The 21437-nt window shown below is 36.5% G+C and overlaps 1 long non-coding RNA gene across 1 annotated transcript; it reads left to right on the top strand.

Moving 5' to 3' along the window:
- Positions 1–269: 269 nt before the first annotated feature.
- Positions 270–2772, top strand: LOC110800818 (uncharacterized). The gene is made up of 2 exons (XR_008923449.1): positions 270–769; positions 1885–2772. It is a non-coding gene; the product is annotated as an uncharacterized lncRNA (long non-coding RNA).
- The last annotated feature ends 18665 nt before the right edge of the window (positions 2773–21437 follow it).

Genomic DNA, 21437 nt, shown 5'->3' with positions numbered 1-21437 from the left:
TTATTTTAAAAAATTATAAAAACATAACCATACCCAAATAAAAAGTTAGCACAGTATACTAACTAATATTATTTTATAAATTATAATCTCCTACAATCAAAATCTAACAAAATAATTGCAACTTATATTTACTTACAAAGAAAAATTTGTCATATTTTTTTTAGAAATTTAATATAAACGAGCTTGAACAAGCTTTTATACGAGCTTATAAACGAACATGAACGACCTTGGAAAAGAACATGAACGAGTTGTTCGCGAGCCTTAACGAGCCGAACACTAGGCTGTTCGAGCTAGTATCATTTATTAAACGAGCTTAAAATTTTTGTTCAAGCTCGTTTATTTATTTATTGAACGAGCTTTGACCGAGCTTGTTCTCGAGCTGTTCACGAGCGTATCGGCTCATTGACATCCCTAGGGAGGGGCGGTAAATTCTTTGGGTTTTCCCGGTCACATTGGCGCAAACTTCTGCATAGAGAATCGAGCTAGGAGCCTCCATTGTTTGTATCGCCTCAGCAGGTTAGCATCTACTTCATTCTTTCTCTCTCCTCAACTTCGCTCCTTCTCCTCTCTTCGCCGCCTCTCATCACGACGCAGAAGCTTGATAACCATGGTGCGACAACTGAAGAGAAGGTTATGGCACCGTTAGGCTCGTGGAAGTCGCCGATCACTGTTGAAGTTATGAAGTTATCGCTGTCGTTAAGAAGATCTTCGGTGGAATCGCCGTCCACGGTCATGGCCACTTTTTTGCTTGAATCTCGTCACAAATCTTGTATTATTTCTTCCCTTTTCTAACCGATTAATCAATTTTTTCAGTTATGTCGGTAATTTCTTGTTGTTGATTGATCGATGTATTATCTGTTTATTGCTTATTGATCTGTTTTGCCGATTGTCGGATTATTAGGGTTTATGGTTATGGAGTGTGTTGAATCATGATTTTTTGTGATGGGTTACTGTAATCGATGTCGTTTTTAGTATCAGCATTGGTTGAAATTGTTAATTGTTTTTATTGATTTCTGTTTGGAGAAATTTGATCATCGTTAATGTAAATCATGTCAATATCCGCATTTATATGTTTGGATTGAATTGTTGTTTTGTTATTCTTATTGAAATAGATCTTATTGTGTGAAGGAGGTAACTCTCCCTTAAAATTGAGTGTACCTTCTTCCTTTCTCTCTCTCTCCCAATTCCTATTTTTCTTTTGTGGGTTTTTTGTCAAGGTTTTGATTTTAATTTCATCGAATTAAATGACAATAGGTGAGAATCATCTGTAAAGGATTCTGAATGATGTTCTGTTTTTAATTTCTTCTATTTTTTTAATTTGTGGTTGTTCTATTCTTTGATGTTCTGTGTTACAACTTGTTAATTGCTGTGATGTTGGTGTAGAGCTGGTTCAGTTATCTGTAGGCTGTAGCATGTTGTTTTTGGTATAATTCAGATCAATAGCAAATCAAGTCAACTTTAGTTAAGTTGGTGCGTTTGTCTGGAAGCTGCAGTAGTGTGGTGTTGGTTAAGGTATGAAGGAAGTATTATCTAACTTGTTAAATTTTATAAAGCTCTTTTCCCGTTTAGGCTTATTTGATTATGACTTTCTATTCTTTTCATTCATAAATCTGAATTATAAAAGGTGTACTCTTATCCTTTAAACTAGGAAGATGTTACAATAAGGTATACATTTGTCCCTTTTACGTTACACTTTCATGTTTATAGTGGTCAGGTTTGTAAGTATGTAAAGGACCGAAGGTTCAAATCTCACTTGTTGATGTGTCCTGTGTTAAAATTAGATTAAAACAGATGCACTTGTTTAGCGTTTAGCTTTGAAACTCAAGTATTTTCGAGGTAGCAGTCTTATTAAGAATTGTTTGTGGCTGTTGAAATTGCATTCAGTTGATCTAAAAGAGTAAATTCCCAGCTGTACGTAGCTTGCTTCATTTGAATTGAAATCAAGTTTCTACACTCCTACAAGGTTTTCAACATTTTTAACCAATTCCAGGTATGATCTCTCTGTAATTGTACGGTTTTGTCTTCCTCGAAATTCTACAGACTGAAATTTATTTTTCGTTTCCATATGCCCAAGTGCAATTGAGCTTGTACTTGTCTTATACTTAGATTTTTTATAGTCTCAACGTTTTGTTAACTTTGTATCTTTTATTTTGTTGCTATATATAAATTCTTCTCTTATTATTGTGTAGACGAGGGGTGCAATTGAGTGAAAGTGCGGTTAGGTGCCTGGGAATTATGGTTTGGGCAGTCAGGGACTTCATTAGCGTGTCCTTGGGTACTGGATAGTTGTCACGAAGGCGAGGCTGAAAATTGCTTCAAGCAGTTTTGATTAGTTCAAACATGAGTTGTTATTTTGTGTTTAAGTACGTGTTCAAGTACTTGTGCTTGCGTGCAGCTGGAAATATATAGGAATATTGTAAGATGCGGAATGCCCAAATTTGATAGTATTTTCATCATATAATATTTTATGAATGTGATTTTTTTAATGTTCTCTTACTGAATTCTTTTAGTTTTTGGATGTCTCTGAAGAGTGGAGAAGCTTACAACCTCAACTCCGACAATGGAGACAAGTTATAGATTAGTATCTTTGACGTAGCTAGTTTTTTTTTTTTGTTTCTCTGTCTAAACATACGATTGTATATTTAGAATTAAGTTTTGCAACTTACGCATTAGATCTTATTGTATCAATAAGACATTCAGTTTAGGAACTCGGATATGAGATTATTTTGTATTAGCTCACTTAGCTAGTATGGATGATACTTTATTTGACTCTATTTGATTTCACTGTCAAATTTATTGTGATTAATGAAGTTTCTATATTTTACTTTTTTTTAATATCCAATACCTTTTAAACAATATTATTATTTTTTAACGGAAAAAGTAATTGATATTTGATTAAAATAATTGGTCGTTGTTGCCTAATACTCCCTCCATTCCTTTTTGTTCTTCCCATTTCCTTTTTTAGCATTTCTTTTTGTTTTTCCCCTACTGAATCTTTACTATTTTTGGCCATAGTTTTTTTACCAATTTACCCTAAGATTCCCCACTATTTACCAAAAAACCCTAAGATTCTACCCTTTTTCCACCCTCTTTTTCCCCACCACCCTTATTTAATTAATTTCCCATACCCCATAACCCCACCCCACAACCGTCACTTTCACTTCAACCCCCCTCCTCACATTTCTGATTTCTCTCTCTCTCTTCATTATCTTACTATCCCTCTCTCTCTCTCTTCATTTTCTTACTCTCAAGAACATCAAAGATGTTCTTGCATTTCCTCCTTCCTCCTCTCACTTTTCTCTCTCTCTGTCCTCCTTCCTCTCTCACTTTTCTCTCTCCTCGTTCAATATCGCCGCCACCACCACCACAACTCCGCCACCGCCCCCACCACTACGTATTATGAGTTTAGATGGTGAAATTCGACCATGAAAACCCTAGATCTAGAGTTTTCATGGTCGAATTTGACCTCTAAATCTTCAAAATCGTTATATTGAGATCATGTTGGTATGAATTTATTTTTGTGTTCTTATTTCGAATTTTTTGGATTGACTTTTGACGATTTTCTGGGTTATTTTTTGTTGAATTTTTGGATTGTTTTTGGTCGGGATTTTTGGTCGATTTTTTCGATTTTTTTTATTTGATTTTGGTGGAATTTTGGGTTGAATTTTGGTTGATTTTTTGGGTTGATTTTGGTCGAATTTTTGGGTTGATTTGGTCGAATTTTTGCCTTGATCTTGGTCGATTTTTGGTTGAATTTTTCTGATTTTTTTGGTCGAATTTTAGGGATGATTTTTGTCGATTTTCTGGGTTGATTTATTGGTGAATTTTTGGATTGATTTTGGTCGAATTTCTTGTCGAATTTTTGGGTTAATGTGGTCGAATTTTTGCCTCTATCTTGGTTGATTTTTTCTGATTTTTTTGGTCTATTTTTTTGTCAGTTTTTTGGATTGAATTTTCTGGGTATGTCGATTTTTTGGAGTTTTTTGTTTTCTGGGTTTGACGATTTTCTGGGTTTTACGATTTTCTGGATTTTTTGGTTGATTTGTCGATTTTCTGGGTTTTTTTTGGTTAATTTTCTGGACTTTTCTTGATTTTTTTTTTCGAATTTTTGATGATTTTTTTTGTTGATTTTTCTAGTTTGAACTTTTGTTGATTTTCTGGTTAATCTGATGTTTTTTGTATTAATAATAAAATATCTCCCATTTATCTTATTTTTTAAAATATTTTTTCTCTCTCCACTTAATTTTAAATATATAATCTCTTACACCTAATCATTATTCTTACATCCAATCATTACTCATATCCCAATACAAACCAAGATTCAGTTTTCTTAAACCACACCCAACATTCTTTAGGGGAAGAACAAAAGGGAATGGAGGGAGTAGTTCTTTGATAAACTTATATATTAACGACGAGTTCTAAGGTTTTCATTAATTGTTAATGACGGATCAGAGAGGTGTGATAAATCACAAGAGAATAGAGAAATGGTAGGAAGCGAGAGAAATGGAAATGAGGAAAACATTCAAGGTGAAATTACAAGAATTCCCTTATTGAATCGTGTAAGCTGATATCCGTTGGAATTGACTGATATCAATTATCTAGATGAGCTTTCAGTTCTCATTATAAGCATTGGTTCTCACAAAATCTCAATTCTTTTACTATTGCTAAAATAAATGTTTGGGGAAATTTATATTTCACTAATGCTTAAAAAGATTTTAGAGGCAACATCAACTTCAATAATGCAAAAAAGAATATTTAAGGGCAATCTAAATTCCAGTAATGCTAAAAGGTACTTTTAGAAGCAACCACAATATCACCAATGCTAACAAAGAACTTTTAGGGGCAACATCAATTCACTGATGTTAAAAGGAACTTTTAGAGGTAAACATAATTTACTGATGCTAAAAAAAAGTTATAGAGGCAACCATTATTTCATTAATGCTAAAAAATACTTTTTAGGGCAACTTAAATTCACTGATGCTAAAAAAAAATGTTTTAGATGCAACCATTATTTCATTAATGATAAAAAAATAATTTTAGGGGCAACATAAAATGCTAAAAAAAGTTTTAGAGGCAACCATTATTTCATTAATGCTAATAAGTACTTTTATGAGGCAACTTAAATTTCATTCACGCAAAAAAAAAAGGCTTTAGAGGCAACTATTGTTTTATTAATGCTAAAACGTACTTTTTAGGGGCAACATATATTTTATTGATTCTAAAAAAAGTTTTAGAGGCAACAGATATTTTATTAACGCTAAAAAGTACTTTTAGGGGTAACCTAAATCCTTCCGACGCTAAAATTGATTTTTAGAGGCTACCATAATTATTAATGCTAAAAAGCACTTTTAGAGGCCATAGAAAACTAATTGCCTCAAGGTGTTGCCTCTATATGTAAATTTTCTTGTAGTGATTATCGATTGTTTATCATCCTGGATTGTTGTTCATCGGTGAACCTATGCCCTAGACCTTTTTATATTTGATTTATCTCCATTTTATTATTGTCGTAGTTTTAGTATCAAAACCAACCAAACTCTTGTTCGCTATAGTCTAGACCTTAGCTTTAGTAATAGAAAGAACGCATGTTTCCCTGTGGATACGATCCCTACTTCCCTTACTATCTTGTTAGTGGACTTAGGTTTATCTTTGATTAGGTGATTCGACTTTAGCCTGTCACCTTCCCTATGTCCTTGGAACTAACTCCACTTCGATGGTTTTACCACCAGGACCCCAAAACCTTCCCCAGTTGGATTTTGTTAACATCTTCATCCAGCAGTACTCGTATAACATGGACTTCCAAGTAACCATGCGCGAGTTAGAAGTTCTCTCTCAAATGAAGAACGAAGGTTTCATTACCTACTTCGCTCGATGGAGGGACTAGGCGGCCCAACTAATCCAAAGGCCCTCTAAATCTGAGTTAGTCCAAAAATTCATTAACAACTTGGATTCAACATACAAGCAGCACGTTTGATACTTGGGCCTAGATTCCTTCAAAACAATCTATGATGTAGGTATTAAAATAAAAGATATTCTCTTCAAAAATGCCCAAGCTAACGCAGCCAAGCCAGCATACGCGCATAGAAACAACATATACAAAAAGGGTGAATCTTCACAAGAACAGGAAAATCATGTCGTTGAGGGAAATCCCCCTCAAAGGACGAGAAGATGGACCAAGGATAAAAAGTTCGCCCCTCTCGGGGCAACTCTCACTCAAGCCTACGAAAGGCTAGTCTCGCAAGGCAAAATGGCTCCGATTGGACCAACGCGTGACCCCGATACCAAAAATAATTTCTGGGTTGAAGGCACCTACTACAAATATCACAAGGGGAATGGTCAAGATACTACAAAGAACAGAATCCAAGACATGATAGAAGACGAAATAATACCTCTACCTAATGCTAGCAAACCTAGAAACAACAAGAGTCCCTTAGGCTCTTGGAACATCTCCTTAGACTACCCTTAGAGCACAACATTTGACCCCACGGTCTACATAACGCCTCGTTTAAGGTGCGCCTCTCGCCAGATTGTCCATAATAGGCAATGCTAACGACATATGCGGTATATGGGACGACGATGCCAAAGACGTATACTTTTCTCAAACCACAGTCCTAGACTTCTTCACTTAAACTTGTCATGCAACATCATTCTTCGACCCTTCCCCGGATGAAACTGAGGTGGCCAACTTAACTCTGTCCGGAAGAGTATACCAGCCGGACATACATCCGCCTCCCACGAATGATGTCCCCGTTCGACAAACTTTTAAAAACACACAACTAAATATCGTAGAAGAAGTCATAGAAAATCCGCTCTTGAAGTAGCTCAAAAAGACCAAAGCGAATATCACGATTTTTGGACTTGATGTGTACTTCAAAAGAGCACCGCAAAAAACTAATTCGCTCCCTGGATCAGATTTCAGTTCCCACTGACATCACCCCAGATTCTTTGGTGAACCACAAGACCAACGAAAATGGAGATAGGGCTATAGTCTTTACCACAAAAGACTTACCCAAGGAATGGAGCGCCCACAACAAGGCGCTCTACCTAGTGGTCGGATGCAAAGGTCAAAACATCCCACTAGGACTCGTAGATGATGGCTCGACCATTAATGTTTTCCCATTGCGAATAATTCAATTCTTAGGATATGTAGCAGTGATTTTCAGCCTTCATCCCAAGGCATACGAGCCTATGACAACTCTAGAAGACCAATTCTTGGAAAATTTGATCTTACCATTCAAACTGGGCCTGTAGCACGAACTACAAAATTTCAGATAGTGGACATAAAACCCACTTTCAACCTCCTACTTGGACGCCCTTGGCTCCATGACTTGGGAGGGATAGCGTCAATTCTGCACCAAATGGTCAAATTTACCCATAGCGGAGTGTCCATGATCATACACACTCCACCCTTCGAGGCATTTGCTCCACAGTCAAAGCGACCGGCGCTGAACTTAACTTGTACAGATTCTAAATGGATGACACAGTAAAAGTCATCGAAGAATATGATCCAGCATTCCTGGACCCCCATGCATCCTAGATTATTCTGAGCATACTACTGTCCTAGGGCTATCTCCCTAGAATCGCTGGGCCTAAGAGAGAAAAACACCATCTATCTCCCCTTACCTAACATATCAACTTCTTTTGGTTTGGGTTATAAGCCAGCAGAGGACGATGTGTTTCAAAGCTTATCACAGTTGCGCCTCAGAAAGGCCAAAGGTGAATACAAAACTCTTGTACCACCGTACTGTTAGGTTATGATACATATGACAATTCATAAATCATGCGGAAAAACCATAAAGCCAGGAAAACATATTATTTACACATAATCATTTAGCATAGTTTAGATGCATACTCTTTGTTGCGTGCCTTCCCTAGCTGCGCCCGAACCGAACAAGAACAAGTCTTTAGGACTCCAAGTGTCGTCCCTCCGTAGATAGTCCACAGCACGTCCGGATCCGCCTTAAGATTGACCAACTAGAATCGCCCTTAAGGTACTATTATTTTCGGCACTTTATAGGCAAATGTGTGACTGAATTTTTTTCTCAAAAACTCACTTTGAATACTTGAATGCTCGTCCTAAATATGTGACCCTAGGCACTTATTTATAGAGTTTATGGAAAGGAATTATAATCCTATTACAATACAAATCTATTTAATTATAATCCTACTAGGACTCTAGTTAAACAAACTTTATCTATTAGGATTAGATTTAATCATATTACGAATCCCGGTAGCCTTAGGATTCCGAGTAACACACACGAGTGGCGCACAAGCACCGCACGCCCGCACGCAGGCCTTGCGGCCCACGCCGAGCGCACAGCGCAATGCCCACTTTCGCAGCCTTGTCCGCGCGCGCGCCCAAGCTACGGCTGGGCATGGCTTTTGCGCTGGGCCTGGTCGTATGCTTGGCGTGTGGTTGTTGCGCTTGGCTTGCTGGGCGATGGTCCGGCTTCGTGCTGGGCCTTCGTCTGGCAGGCCTCGTCCGATGCTAATTCGTACGATACGCTTCCTATTAAATTCTCGATTCCGAAATTCATTTCCGATACGAACAATATTTAATATTTCCGATTCCGGAATTAATTACCGTTTCGAACAAATATTTAATATTTCCGTTTCCGGAACTATTTTTCGATTCCGATAATATTTCCGATTCTGACAATATTTCCGTTTCCGGCAATATTCCGATTCCGGCAATATTTCCATTTCCGATAATATTTTTCGATACGTACCATGTTTCCGTTTCCGGCAACATCTACGACTTGGATAATATTTATATTTCCGATACGATCCATATTTCCGTTTCCGGCAATATCATCGTTTCCGGAGTATTCATTTCTTGCCTGTGACGATCTCAGCTCCCACTGAAACCAAGATCCGTCGATTCCGAATATCCATAGATGGAGTATTTAATGCCATTAAATACTTGATCCGTTTACGTACTATTTGTGTGACCCTACGGGTTCAGTCAAGAGTAAGCTGTGGATTAATATCATTAATTCCACTTGAACTGAAGCGACCTCTAGCTAGGCATTCAGCTCACTTGATCTCACTGAATTATTAACTTGTTAATTAATACTGATTCGCATTTATTAGACTTAACATTGAATTCATACTTGGACCAAGGGCATTATTTCCTTCAGTCTCCCACTTGTCCTTAGGGACAAGTGTGCATTTCCTAATTCCTTTGTCGCTCGATGCTTGCTCTTGAACATAAGGTAAGAGTTGTCATCCTTATTATGTCCAGAGGTGTTTCTCGGTTTCAGAGTTCAACTGATCAAATAAATAGATAATCATATCCTATGATTCATCCGAGCACGGCCATGCATTTCACAGTTTCTAGCTCTCCGAGTGGCCTTGTACAACTTTTAAGCATCTCATCCCGATTTATGGGAGGACAATCCCAATCTTGCGATCTTGAGATTAGACTTCGTTTGATAGGTGATTACCTGAGCGTTGCCTTTATAGCCTCCTTTTACGGTGCGACGGTTGGTCAACGTCAAAGCAACCAGTTCTCAAACAAGTAATCTCAAATCACTCAGGTATTGAGGATTTAGTGTCTAATAATTTTAATGAAATTTACTTATGATAGATTTTCATCTCTTACAGTAAAGTTTCATAGGTCTTGTCCGATACTAGTCTTCCCAAAGTAAGTATCTATGCAAATGATTATGACATTGCCATGTCCACATAGTTCAAGAAACAGAACTACTAGTCATCTTGCATTCTAATCGTCTAACGTTTTCTATGCGTCCAATTTTATAGAAAACTCCGACTAGGGACCATTTTTAACTTTTGACATTCAAGTTCACTTGATAGACATTTCTTAGTCACAGGACTGGTCCTGACAGTCTATCTTGAATATATCGTCAAATTTGAAGGGACTCATCATTTAATACTAAACCAAGATTAAATGGAATATGAAAATACATTTCATATATGATAAATGTTCAACCCCAATGTTTTATAACCATGGGCCTCAAACCCATCTTTAAAACAGTTCATGGAATTCAAAGCTATGCTTGATTTCCAGTGCCACAATGTGAGTGTTGTTTCTCACTTGTTGCATAGGTTTAGTTATCATGCTTTGCCAATCTTAATATCCTTTTCATCGAATGTTCTTCGAGATAGATGATAAGATCTTTTGAGTATGTTTATTTTGTGATCTAGTCTTTCTTGCTACAATAGTGGTTCTACGCATTTTGCAATGAAGAACTACTAAGTCAACAGACATGTGATCTACCCAAGTTCAGTGAAGAACTCTTTAACTTAAACAACCCTGTTTCATTGCTTCTTAGGCAATAATTACTTTTACTTCAACTGTATAGGTTGCTAGTGATGCTTTGTTTAGATTTGCTTATCCAAGCAGTTCACAAATATGTGGAAGACTTTCCAGCTGTATTTTAGAACATAGAAATTAATATTTAATTTCCCACGCAACAACTCATGGTCTCCAATCCATGTTGCCATTTCAAAACACGATGCTCTATAGCTCGTCCTTATCAATGGTTAACTCCAAAGGGTCTTGCTTGATCATTTGCCAGTGTTTATGCGTGTAGCATCAATATTTAGCATATCTTTATTTCCTTGAATCAAGAACTATTCCTATGTACCTTTTTAAGTACCACAAGTATTCTTGATTTCAATCTAGTTGATCTTTACTTAGATCAATAGAGATTGGTATATGTTCGTCATGCCTAAAGTCATACGATACGTTTTTGGCGATCCTCATATTATATCATACATGATAAATTCTTTTGCAGAATAATTCCAATTGAGTTCTATTCATGTAACTTTAGCTCATCTAGTTTTAGTAGATACTAAATCCAGCTAAATTCTTTGACATATAATATAGGTTAAGAATCTTACTCAGATCCTTTGATGTTTAACTTAGTAAATGCTTATACATAGTTCAAACATTCTTTACTTAGATTTATTCATATGGGTCAAATGTCTCCAATGGAGACTTTCGTGTTTGATTTAGTAAATGCCATTACTTAATCCAAAACATTAATATAAGATCTTTGTAAATAGATCTTAATACCCATTATGTACTAAGTTTCGCCTTGGTCCGTCATTGATGAATAATTTAAAATCTAAGTCATTAGCATTTGAATGTTATTTTACAATAGAGAGATATGTGTGTGATACACATAGGACCAATTAAGTTTTACGTACTCCCACTAAAATTCTTATATATCTATAAGAATCATGTACATTTTATGAAACTAAAATACTTATTAGCCTCATTAAAATACAATTTCAATTCCCAATTGCTTGCTTAAATCTGTACTTAGATTCTATAAGCTAGCTTTCTTTTTCGAGCATTTATTTGGATCCACAAATCCCATGACATACCATGTACATAGTTTATTCCAACATTTGATTGAGGAATACGTTTTGTCATCCAATTGCCATATTTACCAATATGCAATCATTGCTTGAATTATAGACTTGAGCATTACGATTATGCATGAGGTTTCAACATAATCCACGCCGTGAATTTGCTTGTAACCTTTAGCAACTAATCTAGCTTTGTGTGTGAACACAATTTCATGTTTGATGGTTTTTATCCTTAAAACAAACTTGCAACCAATAGGTGTGAAACTATTCTTGCAAATCAACAAAATTTCAATTTTGTCATCAAAACATTGAGTATGTTTTATGGCCTCTAACCCTTTAAAACATTTGAGTCTATATATGGCCTCTAACCATTTTAGGGAATCTGGGTTTCGTCATAGCTTTCTTACAAGTCACAAACTCATTAATCTACATGATAATAGTTTGACTGCAAGTTGTAGGTTTCTTCACTATCTAATAGAAGAATCGCATAGCTTCAGTGACCTGAACTCCATGATTCTTCACTATTTAATAGAAGAATCTCATAGTTTCAGTGACTTGAACTCTATGCCTACTTGGGTATAGAACATCAAACAATAGAATATCAATAGCCACTTGAAAGTCCTTTGAATATTCTGTTCTCCTTGAAGCACTTGTAAAGTCTTCTAAGAGATGTCTATTCTTTTAAGCCACTTCTAAAGTCTTTAAAGAATAAGTTCCGATTTTCTGAAGCACTTCGAAAAGCCTCCGGAATGTCCGTTTATGTTTTTTGTTCGCCTCGAAGACTTTCGAGGTCTATTTTCTCCCACTTGTCATTTTGGAAACGAATCTCAAAAGGACATTATTTCGAGCAAACAAACATTATGTTCTCAAAAATTCGTGGTAGAAACAATACCCTTGTGTCTTATTTGAATAAATCACAATGAAACATATATCTATACTTGGGCCTTAGTTTGTTGAATGACAAACACTAACCTCCCACTGAGTTTTGCAACTCTCTAGATATATATTATCGAAAAGATATTCTGAAATTACTTTTCTATAGCTTTGACGAATTTAGTTTAGTTTGGTGGTAGTTGAGCATTTTGTTTTAGAAATTAAAGGAAAAGTCTTTATGATCCATCATTGATCGAATCAAGTACTAATCGACTTCGATCATTCCAACTTAGATATGCCATATCTTATGGAGCTAGATTGTGAATTTTACTACACAATCATTGATGATCATTCTTGATTTAAGTAATCATCAACATGATCTAACCTAGATCTTTATGATTTCTTACCAAGTGGGATTTATACTTCTGAATCTTTGAACTAGCCAAACAGATTCAAACTTATATCACATTGAGTAAATAAACCTATATTCACTCAAATCTGTGTGAAATAATAAAGTCATAAAACCTTTCTTTAGCTTTGAACTCTATCGTCTAGGCGTTCTAACAATAGTTCATATTCTTTGTTACTTTCAACAAGTAAGACTAGCTTGTCTTAAGTTGATCTAGAAATCAACCAACTTTCAAAAAGTCTATCAAAATAGAGCTTATGAATGTTAACTTGTTGATATGGTCTAAGCAACAATGCCAAAGATTAATGGAACTCAAATCAAGGGTTTGATTTGAACCTAGTAAAGTTTTTATTTAAAGAGTTGTTTGTTTTAATCAAGCATATTGAATCAAACCGTAAATGACCATTTCATTCAAATAAACAAACAAACAAGCATTGTTTTCGTTCTTCTGAATGTGAGTCTTTCTGTGTTTGAAGCAGAAATTTAGGTATGCTGATTATGGAACAAAAATAGCCATTAAGTTCCAGCCTTTGAAAGGACTTAAAACAAACTAGATGACCCTACAACTAATGTAGCATTGCCATGCTTCATTTCCCACTTGTAGGTCATTAGTGTAGCCTAGCTTCCATTGTTTGAGTTATTACCGAAGTAAGAACCTCAAGCGGTATATGATACCAAGGAAGTTTGATTGCTAGGTCACTTTTCTTTAAACATAAACTTATAGGTAGAAACGGAATCGTAAATTCCTTTCATTTGTTCCTTGTTTTCCTATTTCTTGTACCCTTTCTTATAGTCTTAAGAATTGAATTCTTTAGTGTTGACTTTTATACTTTGTTAGACATGTCCAATGTCACCAACAAGGTTCTTTACCATTTTAATTTATGTTGAATATTTTGTTTCAACTAGATGATCTTACCAGAAGCTTCTAAAGTTCTCTAAGCATCGATCTATTCGAATGTCTAGGGACTAGACTCATTCGAGAATTAAATGGAAAAAAAGATTTTAGGTTGTTAACCATTGGTAAAGCTGAGCGTTTAAGCTCAATGCTTTATGATCTCAAAACTACAGTGTATTTTTAATTCACAAGCACCAATTGGTTTGCCATTCGATTTTGATATTCGAAAACAACCATAAAAGTCGCTAAAAGAAACGTACATTTTAAATTGCTCATTTTCTCTCATTTCCGTGAATCGTTCTTGGATTCACTACCAATCGAAGAAATTTACCGTTACCTTTCTAAAAGGATTTACCGCAGTTCAAGATATTTAATTATAAACAATAATTAAAACATACATTGAAGCATGCAAAGTCTAAACATTTATCATGAGTAATAACTTGAAAAGCAATCATGCAATTTAAACAAGTTATTAGCATTTTATTCGAATTTATTGTTCCGGCAGAATAAAATGATTCCAAGATCCTAAAACCATTGAAGAATTAAGCACAGTTTGTCGACTCAATTCTAAAACATTTTAGGTAAGCAAAAGCCTTTTGCTAATAGTCTAGAAACTATTCTTGGTTGATAGGTACGTCTAAGAACTTATTAGGTAAACCTATCGATTTTGCCACGACATAAAAGGACTCCTTACTTATATCGTTGAGTTTCACCAAAACTAACATGTACTCACAATTATTTGTGTACCTTGCCCCTTTAGGACCAATAAGTAACACCTCGCTGAGCGAAAACTATTACTACATTGATGTAAAGGATATCGAAGCAAGTGTATATTTTGGCATGGCACCTTTTAACTCAATTTTTAAGTTTGGAACTTAAGGCTCTTACTATGTTGGTTAGATTTTAAGTGAACTAAAATCCTTAATCATGCAACATAATCAAGCTTTTGATCTCATGCATTTTAAGACATATTTAAAAGCAATAAATAACTTAAAACATGCATAAGATAAATGTGATCTAGTATGGCCCGACTTCATCTTGAAGCTTTAACTTCAAAGTCCGCCTTGAAAATCTCCGTGGGAGGCACCATTTTCTTCAAATAGGATAAGCTATAATTAAAACTAATTACAACTATTTGATGGTACGCAGACCATATTTGAATTGAAAAACAACTTTGGTACTTTAGACCAATTACATTCAAATTAATGGTACGCAGACCATATTTTCTATCCTATTTGGGCCATACTAGTCACTTCATAACCTGCAAAACAGTACATATACAATATATACCATTCACCCATTCATTATCATGAATGGCCCACATAGCTGGTTAGTAAAACACACTATGCATCACGTAAACATTTGCAGCAATTAATCAAGGGCACCAATAATCTACCAATTATTCAGTCCTTATTAATTCTAATCAAGTTGTTTTAACCTTAAGGATTTGTAGACCTAATCAAGAGTTTATGACTAAAAGGGCTCCCACTTAAACCAATAAATTCATATGCTTTACTAATTTTAAACATAAAAATGTATTTCTAGTCTAACCGGAAACATACAAATTTAATTAAAATTTAAAGCTCATATAAATTTATAATTGAATCCAAAAAGTTTAATTTAATTTCAGTCGTATTTAAATTAATTCATGATTTTAATTTTAGTAAAATAATTAGAATAAATAAAATTTATTATAATTACAATATTCAAAATTAAAATCTAAGAAAATAATTTAAATTATTAATTTTAAAATTAATTAAAATTACGTAAACTGAAAATTTCAAATTAAAATTTCAAAACGATCTAATCGTAACGCAACAACCCCACGCAACGTACGCCCATGGGCCACACACACACAGCCATCGCTGGCCATGTGCGCGCAACCCATGCGCTGCGTCGAATAGCTGCTGCTGCTGTCCTTCACAATGCATTACGCGAGCTGGTGCTCGCTGCGCGCGCGCCAGCGCTCGATGCACGCTCTTGCCAGCGCTCGCTTTGTGCGAGCCAGCGCTCGCTGCGCGCGCTCGATCCTGCGAGCCATCGCTCGCTGCGCGAGGCATCGACGCTGGGCGGAGCACACGTGGCACGCGAGCTTGCGCTCGCTGCGCGCGAGGCTCTGCCCGCTTGCGCGAGGCAGTGCACGTTGTGGCGCAGCTCGCTTGCTGCCCACACGCGACTGCTGTGCCTGCTTTCGCCCTCGCCCATTCGTCCATTGCTCACGGCCCACGACACAAGGCAGGGCTGCTGCCTTGTGCTCGTGCACCATGGCCTTGCTCATTGCATTCGTGCCGCATGGGCGACGAGCTCCCTTGCTCGTCGTCACATGCCCGCACTATACAACACCCCTTAAGGGTAACACGTAGCGTCCATTGCTTTGTGCGTGCAAGTTATATGAACGAATCGCATAAAATTTAAAAAATTTATATTTAAAATTAATGACAAATTAATAAATAATATTAATTTCATAATTTTAGGGCGAAAAATCGAAAATTTATTATTCAATTGATTTCCGATTAACATGGATTCAAGTCTAGGTCATAAAAATTTAAAATTTTATCATAAATTTACAATTTTTATGGTGGTTTTTAATCATAGGTATCTAATTAAATTATAATTAATTATGAAAATCAAATTAATTCTAAATTATTCTAATTTTCAACAAATTAATCATAATTACAAATTAGATTGCATAATTAACAAGGCTAGGCATTCAAACTTGTTAAACATATACAGTAGGTCAATCAAAAATTCAAGATTTATCAACAAGAATCGCAAATATTTAATTTAACATCTTAAATTTACGAAATTTTGCTTTCGAAAAACTAAAACCTTCGAAAAGTCATAGTTAGGCTTCGAATTTGAGAATTCTGGGTTCGGCAGAAAAATAGTAATTTTGTCAAAATTTTAGAATGCCTTTTACATTCGGAATTGACACAAAAATCACTCGATTTGGATGAGTAACGAAGAAACTGCCGAAAAACTGCGTACGTATAATTAAATAAACGCAATTTGCAATTAATTAACAATTACGAAAATTAATCACCCCTTTTAATTCTTGCAAATTTGTAATATTTAACCATGTTCATGCAATTTAGATTATGAAAATAATAAGAGGCTCTTGATACCACTGTTAGGTTATGATACATATGACAATTCATAAATCATGCGGAAAAACCATAAAGCCAGGAAAACATATTATTTACACATAATCATTTAGCATAGTTTAGATGCATACTCTTTATTGCGTGCCTTCCCTAGCTGCGCCCGAACCGAACAAGAACAAGTCTTTAGGACTCCAAGTGTCGTCCCTCCGTAGATAGTCCACAGCACGTCCGGATCCGCCTTAAGATTGACCAACTAGAATTGCTCTTAAGGTACTATTATTTTCGGCACTTTATAGGCAAATGTGTGACTGAATTTTTCTCTCAAAAACTCACTTTGAATACTTGAATGCTCGTCCTAAATATGTGACCCTAGGCACTTATTTATAGAGTTTATGGAAAGGAATTATAATCCTATTACAATACAAATCTATTTAATTATAATCCTACTAGGACTCTAATTAAACAAACTTTATCTATTAGGATTAGATTTAATCATATTACGAATCCCGGTAGCCTTAGGATTCCGAGTAACACACACGAGTGGCGCACAAGCACCGCACGCCCGCACGCAGGCCTTGCGGCCCACGCCGAGCGCACAGCGCAATGCCCACTGTCGCAGCCTTGTCCGCGCGCGCGCCCAAGCTACGGCTGGGCCTGGCTTTTGCGCTGGGCCTGGTCGTATGCTTGGCGTGTGGTTGTTGCGCTTGGCTTGCTGGGCGATGGTCCGGCTTCGTGCTGGGCCTTCGTCTGGCAGGCCTCGTCCGATGCTAATTCGTACGATACGCTTCCTATTAAATTCTCGATTCCGAAATTCATTTCCGATAAAAACAAAATTTAATATTTCCGATTCCGGAATTAATTTCCGTTTCGAACAAATATTTAATATTTCCGTTTCCGGAACAATTTTCCGATTCCGATAATATTTCCGATTCTGATAATATTTCCGTTTCCGGCAATATTTCCGATTCCGGCAATATTTCCATTTCCGATAATATTTTCCGATACGTACCATGTTTCCGTTTCCGGCAACATCTACGACTTGGATAATATTTATATTTCCGATACGATCCATATTTCCGTTTCCGGCAATATCATCATTTCCGGAGTATTCATTTCTTGCCTGTGACGATCTCAGCTCCCACTGAAACCAAGATCCGTCGATTCCGAATATCCATAGATGGAGTATTTAATGCCATTAAATACTTGATCCGTTTACGTACTATTTGTGTGACCCTACGGGTTCAGTCAAGAGTAAGCTGTGGATTAATATCATTAATTCCACTTGAACTGAAGCGGCCTCTAGCTAGGCATTCAGCTCACTTGATCTCACTGAATTATTAACTTGTTAATTAATACTGAACCGCATTTATTAGACTTAACATTGAATGCATACTTGGACCAAGGGCATTATTTCCTTCACGTACCTCCGGACTCTAAACAATATGTTCGTCCATGAAGGAGAGGATTGTCCCTGCTATAGTTTCCCGGAACCGCTCATTCAGGATGGCATAAGAAAGCCAGGATTTGAGTTTTCCACGACTGTGATATGTTGGACGAGGCACCCTACCTTACCAATATTAAATCTGACGCCGAAGAAGCTTCGGACGCCCAAGCTTTACAGTCACTATTTGACGAATTGAGGCTACCAAGAGACAAATCTGCCGTTGCCGCCATGCAATATGAAGGTTTCAATGCTACCGGGTTAATAGTTCCGTCAACCACCACAGGAGAGGAAGCCGAGCACAGATGGTATAAATCACTTCAATGGATCATTCCAAGAGGAATCGAGTTCAAAATGCCTATTGTAGAAGGACCAAAATTCTTCGAGAACCAACTCAATACGTGAGACAAGAAGTCTAAAAATAGCTAATGTATGAGCCCATGTATTCTGAATAAAGTCCGGGAACTCACCACCCGGAGCCCTTTTAATTTTCTATCTAGTTTTTTTCGATGTAGTTTTTTCAATTTAAATTAAATAAAGGCAACCATTTAAGTCCACACTATTTTAACGATAACCAAGAATGCTTGTGAAGTAAAATAAGAATAATTGAAGGCCCATCACAGCTCAACCAAATGAGACTGAATTAGTTTCGCCTTGTGACTCCGAGACCACAACCACCCACACTTATCCAAACATAAGAGAAAGAAAAAAAATATATAAGAATCTATCTCCATACCTCCTCAATCTACATAATCAACCCAAAAAGCAAGGAGATCAAGCCAACGCAAAATACAAGCAATACGAATGGTACTACTACATCCAAAAAAAAACCTGAAATTTTCACAACCAACTCAATTTATCTATTCATCCCTTACGCCTGCCTATCACCTACAAAAAGGTTGTCCTATCTCATCCATACTTACCCTATTCCTAAAACTGTCTGGAGTCACGACTTGAAAATTTGAAAACGGACGAAAGTGCATTTCACAATTAAGGTCCAAAAAGTCGCAAAGCATCCAAATAATCAAAACATAAGTGCATGACATAATTATTTCAAATCTTGCAAAATCAGTCAACGCAAAAATGAAAGGAGCAGCGCTATACCAACCCAGCACAACAAAAAACATGTGCCAATATGCTGGCGCCAGAAAACATTCGCGATAACAAACTGGCGAGAAAGGGAAACTGCGCTGGCAATAAAGCATGACAAAGAGCTTGCGCTGACTCTCCAGCGCGATAAATCTGTAGGGGTTTACATTTAAATACATAACATGATAGCGGAATAACCTAAAAGAAAGGAAGCATGTATAAAATACAGATCAAGCATTACTTACGCTTATTGCGTGTTTTCCCTTAGCTCAACGAACACGAACACGAAGAAGAACTCCAAATGTCGTTCCTCTACTTGGTTCATCGACACGTTCTGATCCGCCTTGAAATTGTTGTCTTAGACCTCCTTCAAGATAGTTTAGATTTTGGGATGAACACTCTAATGGAGGCACAGAGAGAATTAGGGTTTTCTCTCTTGCCTTAGGTTAGAATATAATGTGAATTAGAGTTGGGAAAACCTAGGTTTTAGGTTATTAAAATAACCTTGTAACCAACCAAGCGAATCGGACAAAACAGAGTGGCCTTGACCGGCCAGCTTGGCCCACGACGACATTCATAGAAGCACATCCAGCAGTTGAATCGCGGGCCTTGGTTGCTGCTGCTGCTGCTCTTCTTTGTGCGTGCGCGGCCAAGGCAGCAAGGCCACAGGCTTTGTGCCTTGGTGCTTTGCTTGTGAGCTTGCTTTCGTGTTTGCTTATTAAATTATCAAATGATAATTTATTTATCGTTTTGTACTTAACGATCCATTGTCATACGATACGATTATTCGTTTCGCCTAGCTAACGAATATATGCAACATGATATATGATTTCACAATCCAATGTTAAATCGTATAATTATTTTTTCCGAAATAATATCCCGAAAAGCTATTAAATGAATTTCCTATTCATTTAATCTAACGATCTGTCACATGCCAATGGTGTGACCTTATAGGTTTAGTCAAGAGTAAGTTGTGAGCCTAATTAGGATTAGAACTCACTGTTCCGAAGCATTGCTCCAGCCAGCTGTTTCGATCACTTGATATCACTGAATTAATTGTTCGTAATTAATCTTGAACCTTTGGTATTAGAATAATGCACATTGGGTGAAGGACACATTTCCTTCAAGTCTCCCACTTGTCATTCAGACATGCATTCACAGTCCTTTGTCTCTTAGTGTTACTTGCTGAACATAAGGTAAGATCCAAGCCATCCTTATTAGGTCTAGAAGTGTTTTTCGGATTATTGAGTTCAACTTTTAAACTTTTACAGAAGGTTAAGCCTTAACCATTCTGAGCACGGCCATGCATTTTCACAGTATCTAACTCTCCGAGAGGCCTTGTTACACAACAACAACATATCCTATCAAAGATAGGAGGACAATCTAGTATTGCAATCTATGAATACTCACTTTTATTCATAGTACGCCCAATAAATGCTTTTAAAGTCTCCTTTTACGGTGCAACGTTTAGCGAGCATCAAAGCGAACTAATATTCAAACGAGCAACCATAAGTACTCACGTTTTGAGGAATGGTTCTAGTAACCATTAATAAGAACTACTTATGAAATGAATTTAATCTCTTAAAAATTTTCATGGTCAATCCGATACAAGATCCAATAAGTATTTCGCAAAAAGATTTCTGACATAACATGTCCATCTAGTTCAAGAAACTGAACTAAAAATCTACTTGCAATATAATCTTCATTAGTCATTGGTCGTCCAACCTTTCAATGACCTGGATTAGGGATCCTTTGTGACTTCAATATTCAAGTTCACTTTTGGATGTTTCTTTGTCAAAGAATCCATCTTGACATCCCATTTGAATGTTTTGAATCACTTGGACTTTATCATTTAATACTAAACCAAAATTAAATGAATATGAAATCAAGAATTGGATAAATACGAAATGGTTAAACCAATTGTTATAAACACAAATCCACCAAATGTTCTAAAACAAAAATTAGATAATCAAAGCCATTCTGCAAAATGCTTGATTCCCATGGTTGATACATGTGCGTTGTGCTTCACTTGTGGAAACAGTTTAGTAAATGGATCTGCGACATTATGGTGCTTGAAAATCTCAATTTCTTTCCTTTCAACCAATTATCGAAGTATGTGAAATCGCCGCAGTACGTGCTTGGACTTCTAGTGGCTCCTAGGCTCTTTTGCTTGGGCAATGGCTCCACTATTGTTGTAATACAAAGCAATTGATCCTTTTATGGAGGGGACAAACCCAAGTTCTTTAATGAACTTTTGAATCTAAACAACTTCCTTTGCTGCTTCTGAGG

This window comes from Spinacia oleracea, chromosome 6, assembly GCF_020520425.1.
Source record: "Spinacia oleracea cultivar Varoflay chromosome 6, BTI_SOV_V1, whole genome shotgun sequence".
NCBI classification, from domain to species: Eukaryota; Viridiplantae; Streptophyta; class Magnoliopsida; order Caryophyllales; family Amaranthaceae; genus Spinacia; species Spinacia oleracea.
This window is presented reverse-complemented; position numbering and strand designations above follow the sequence as displayed.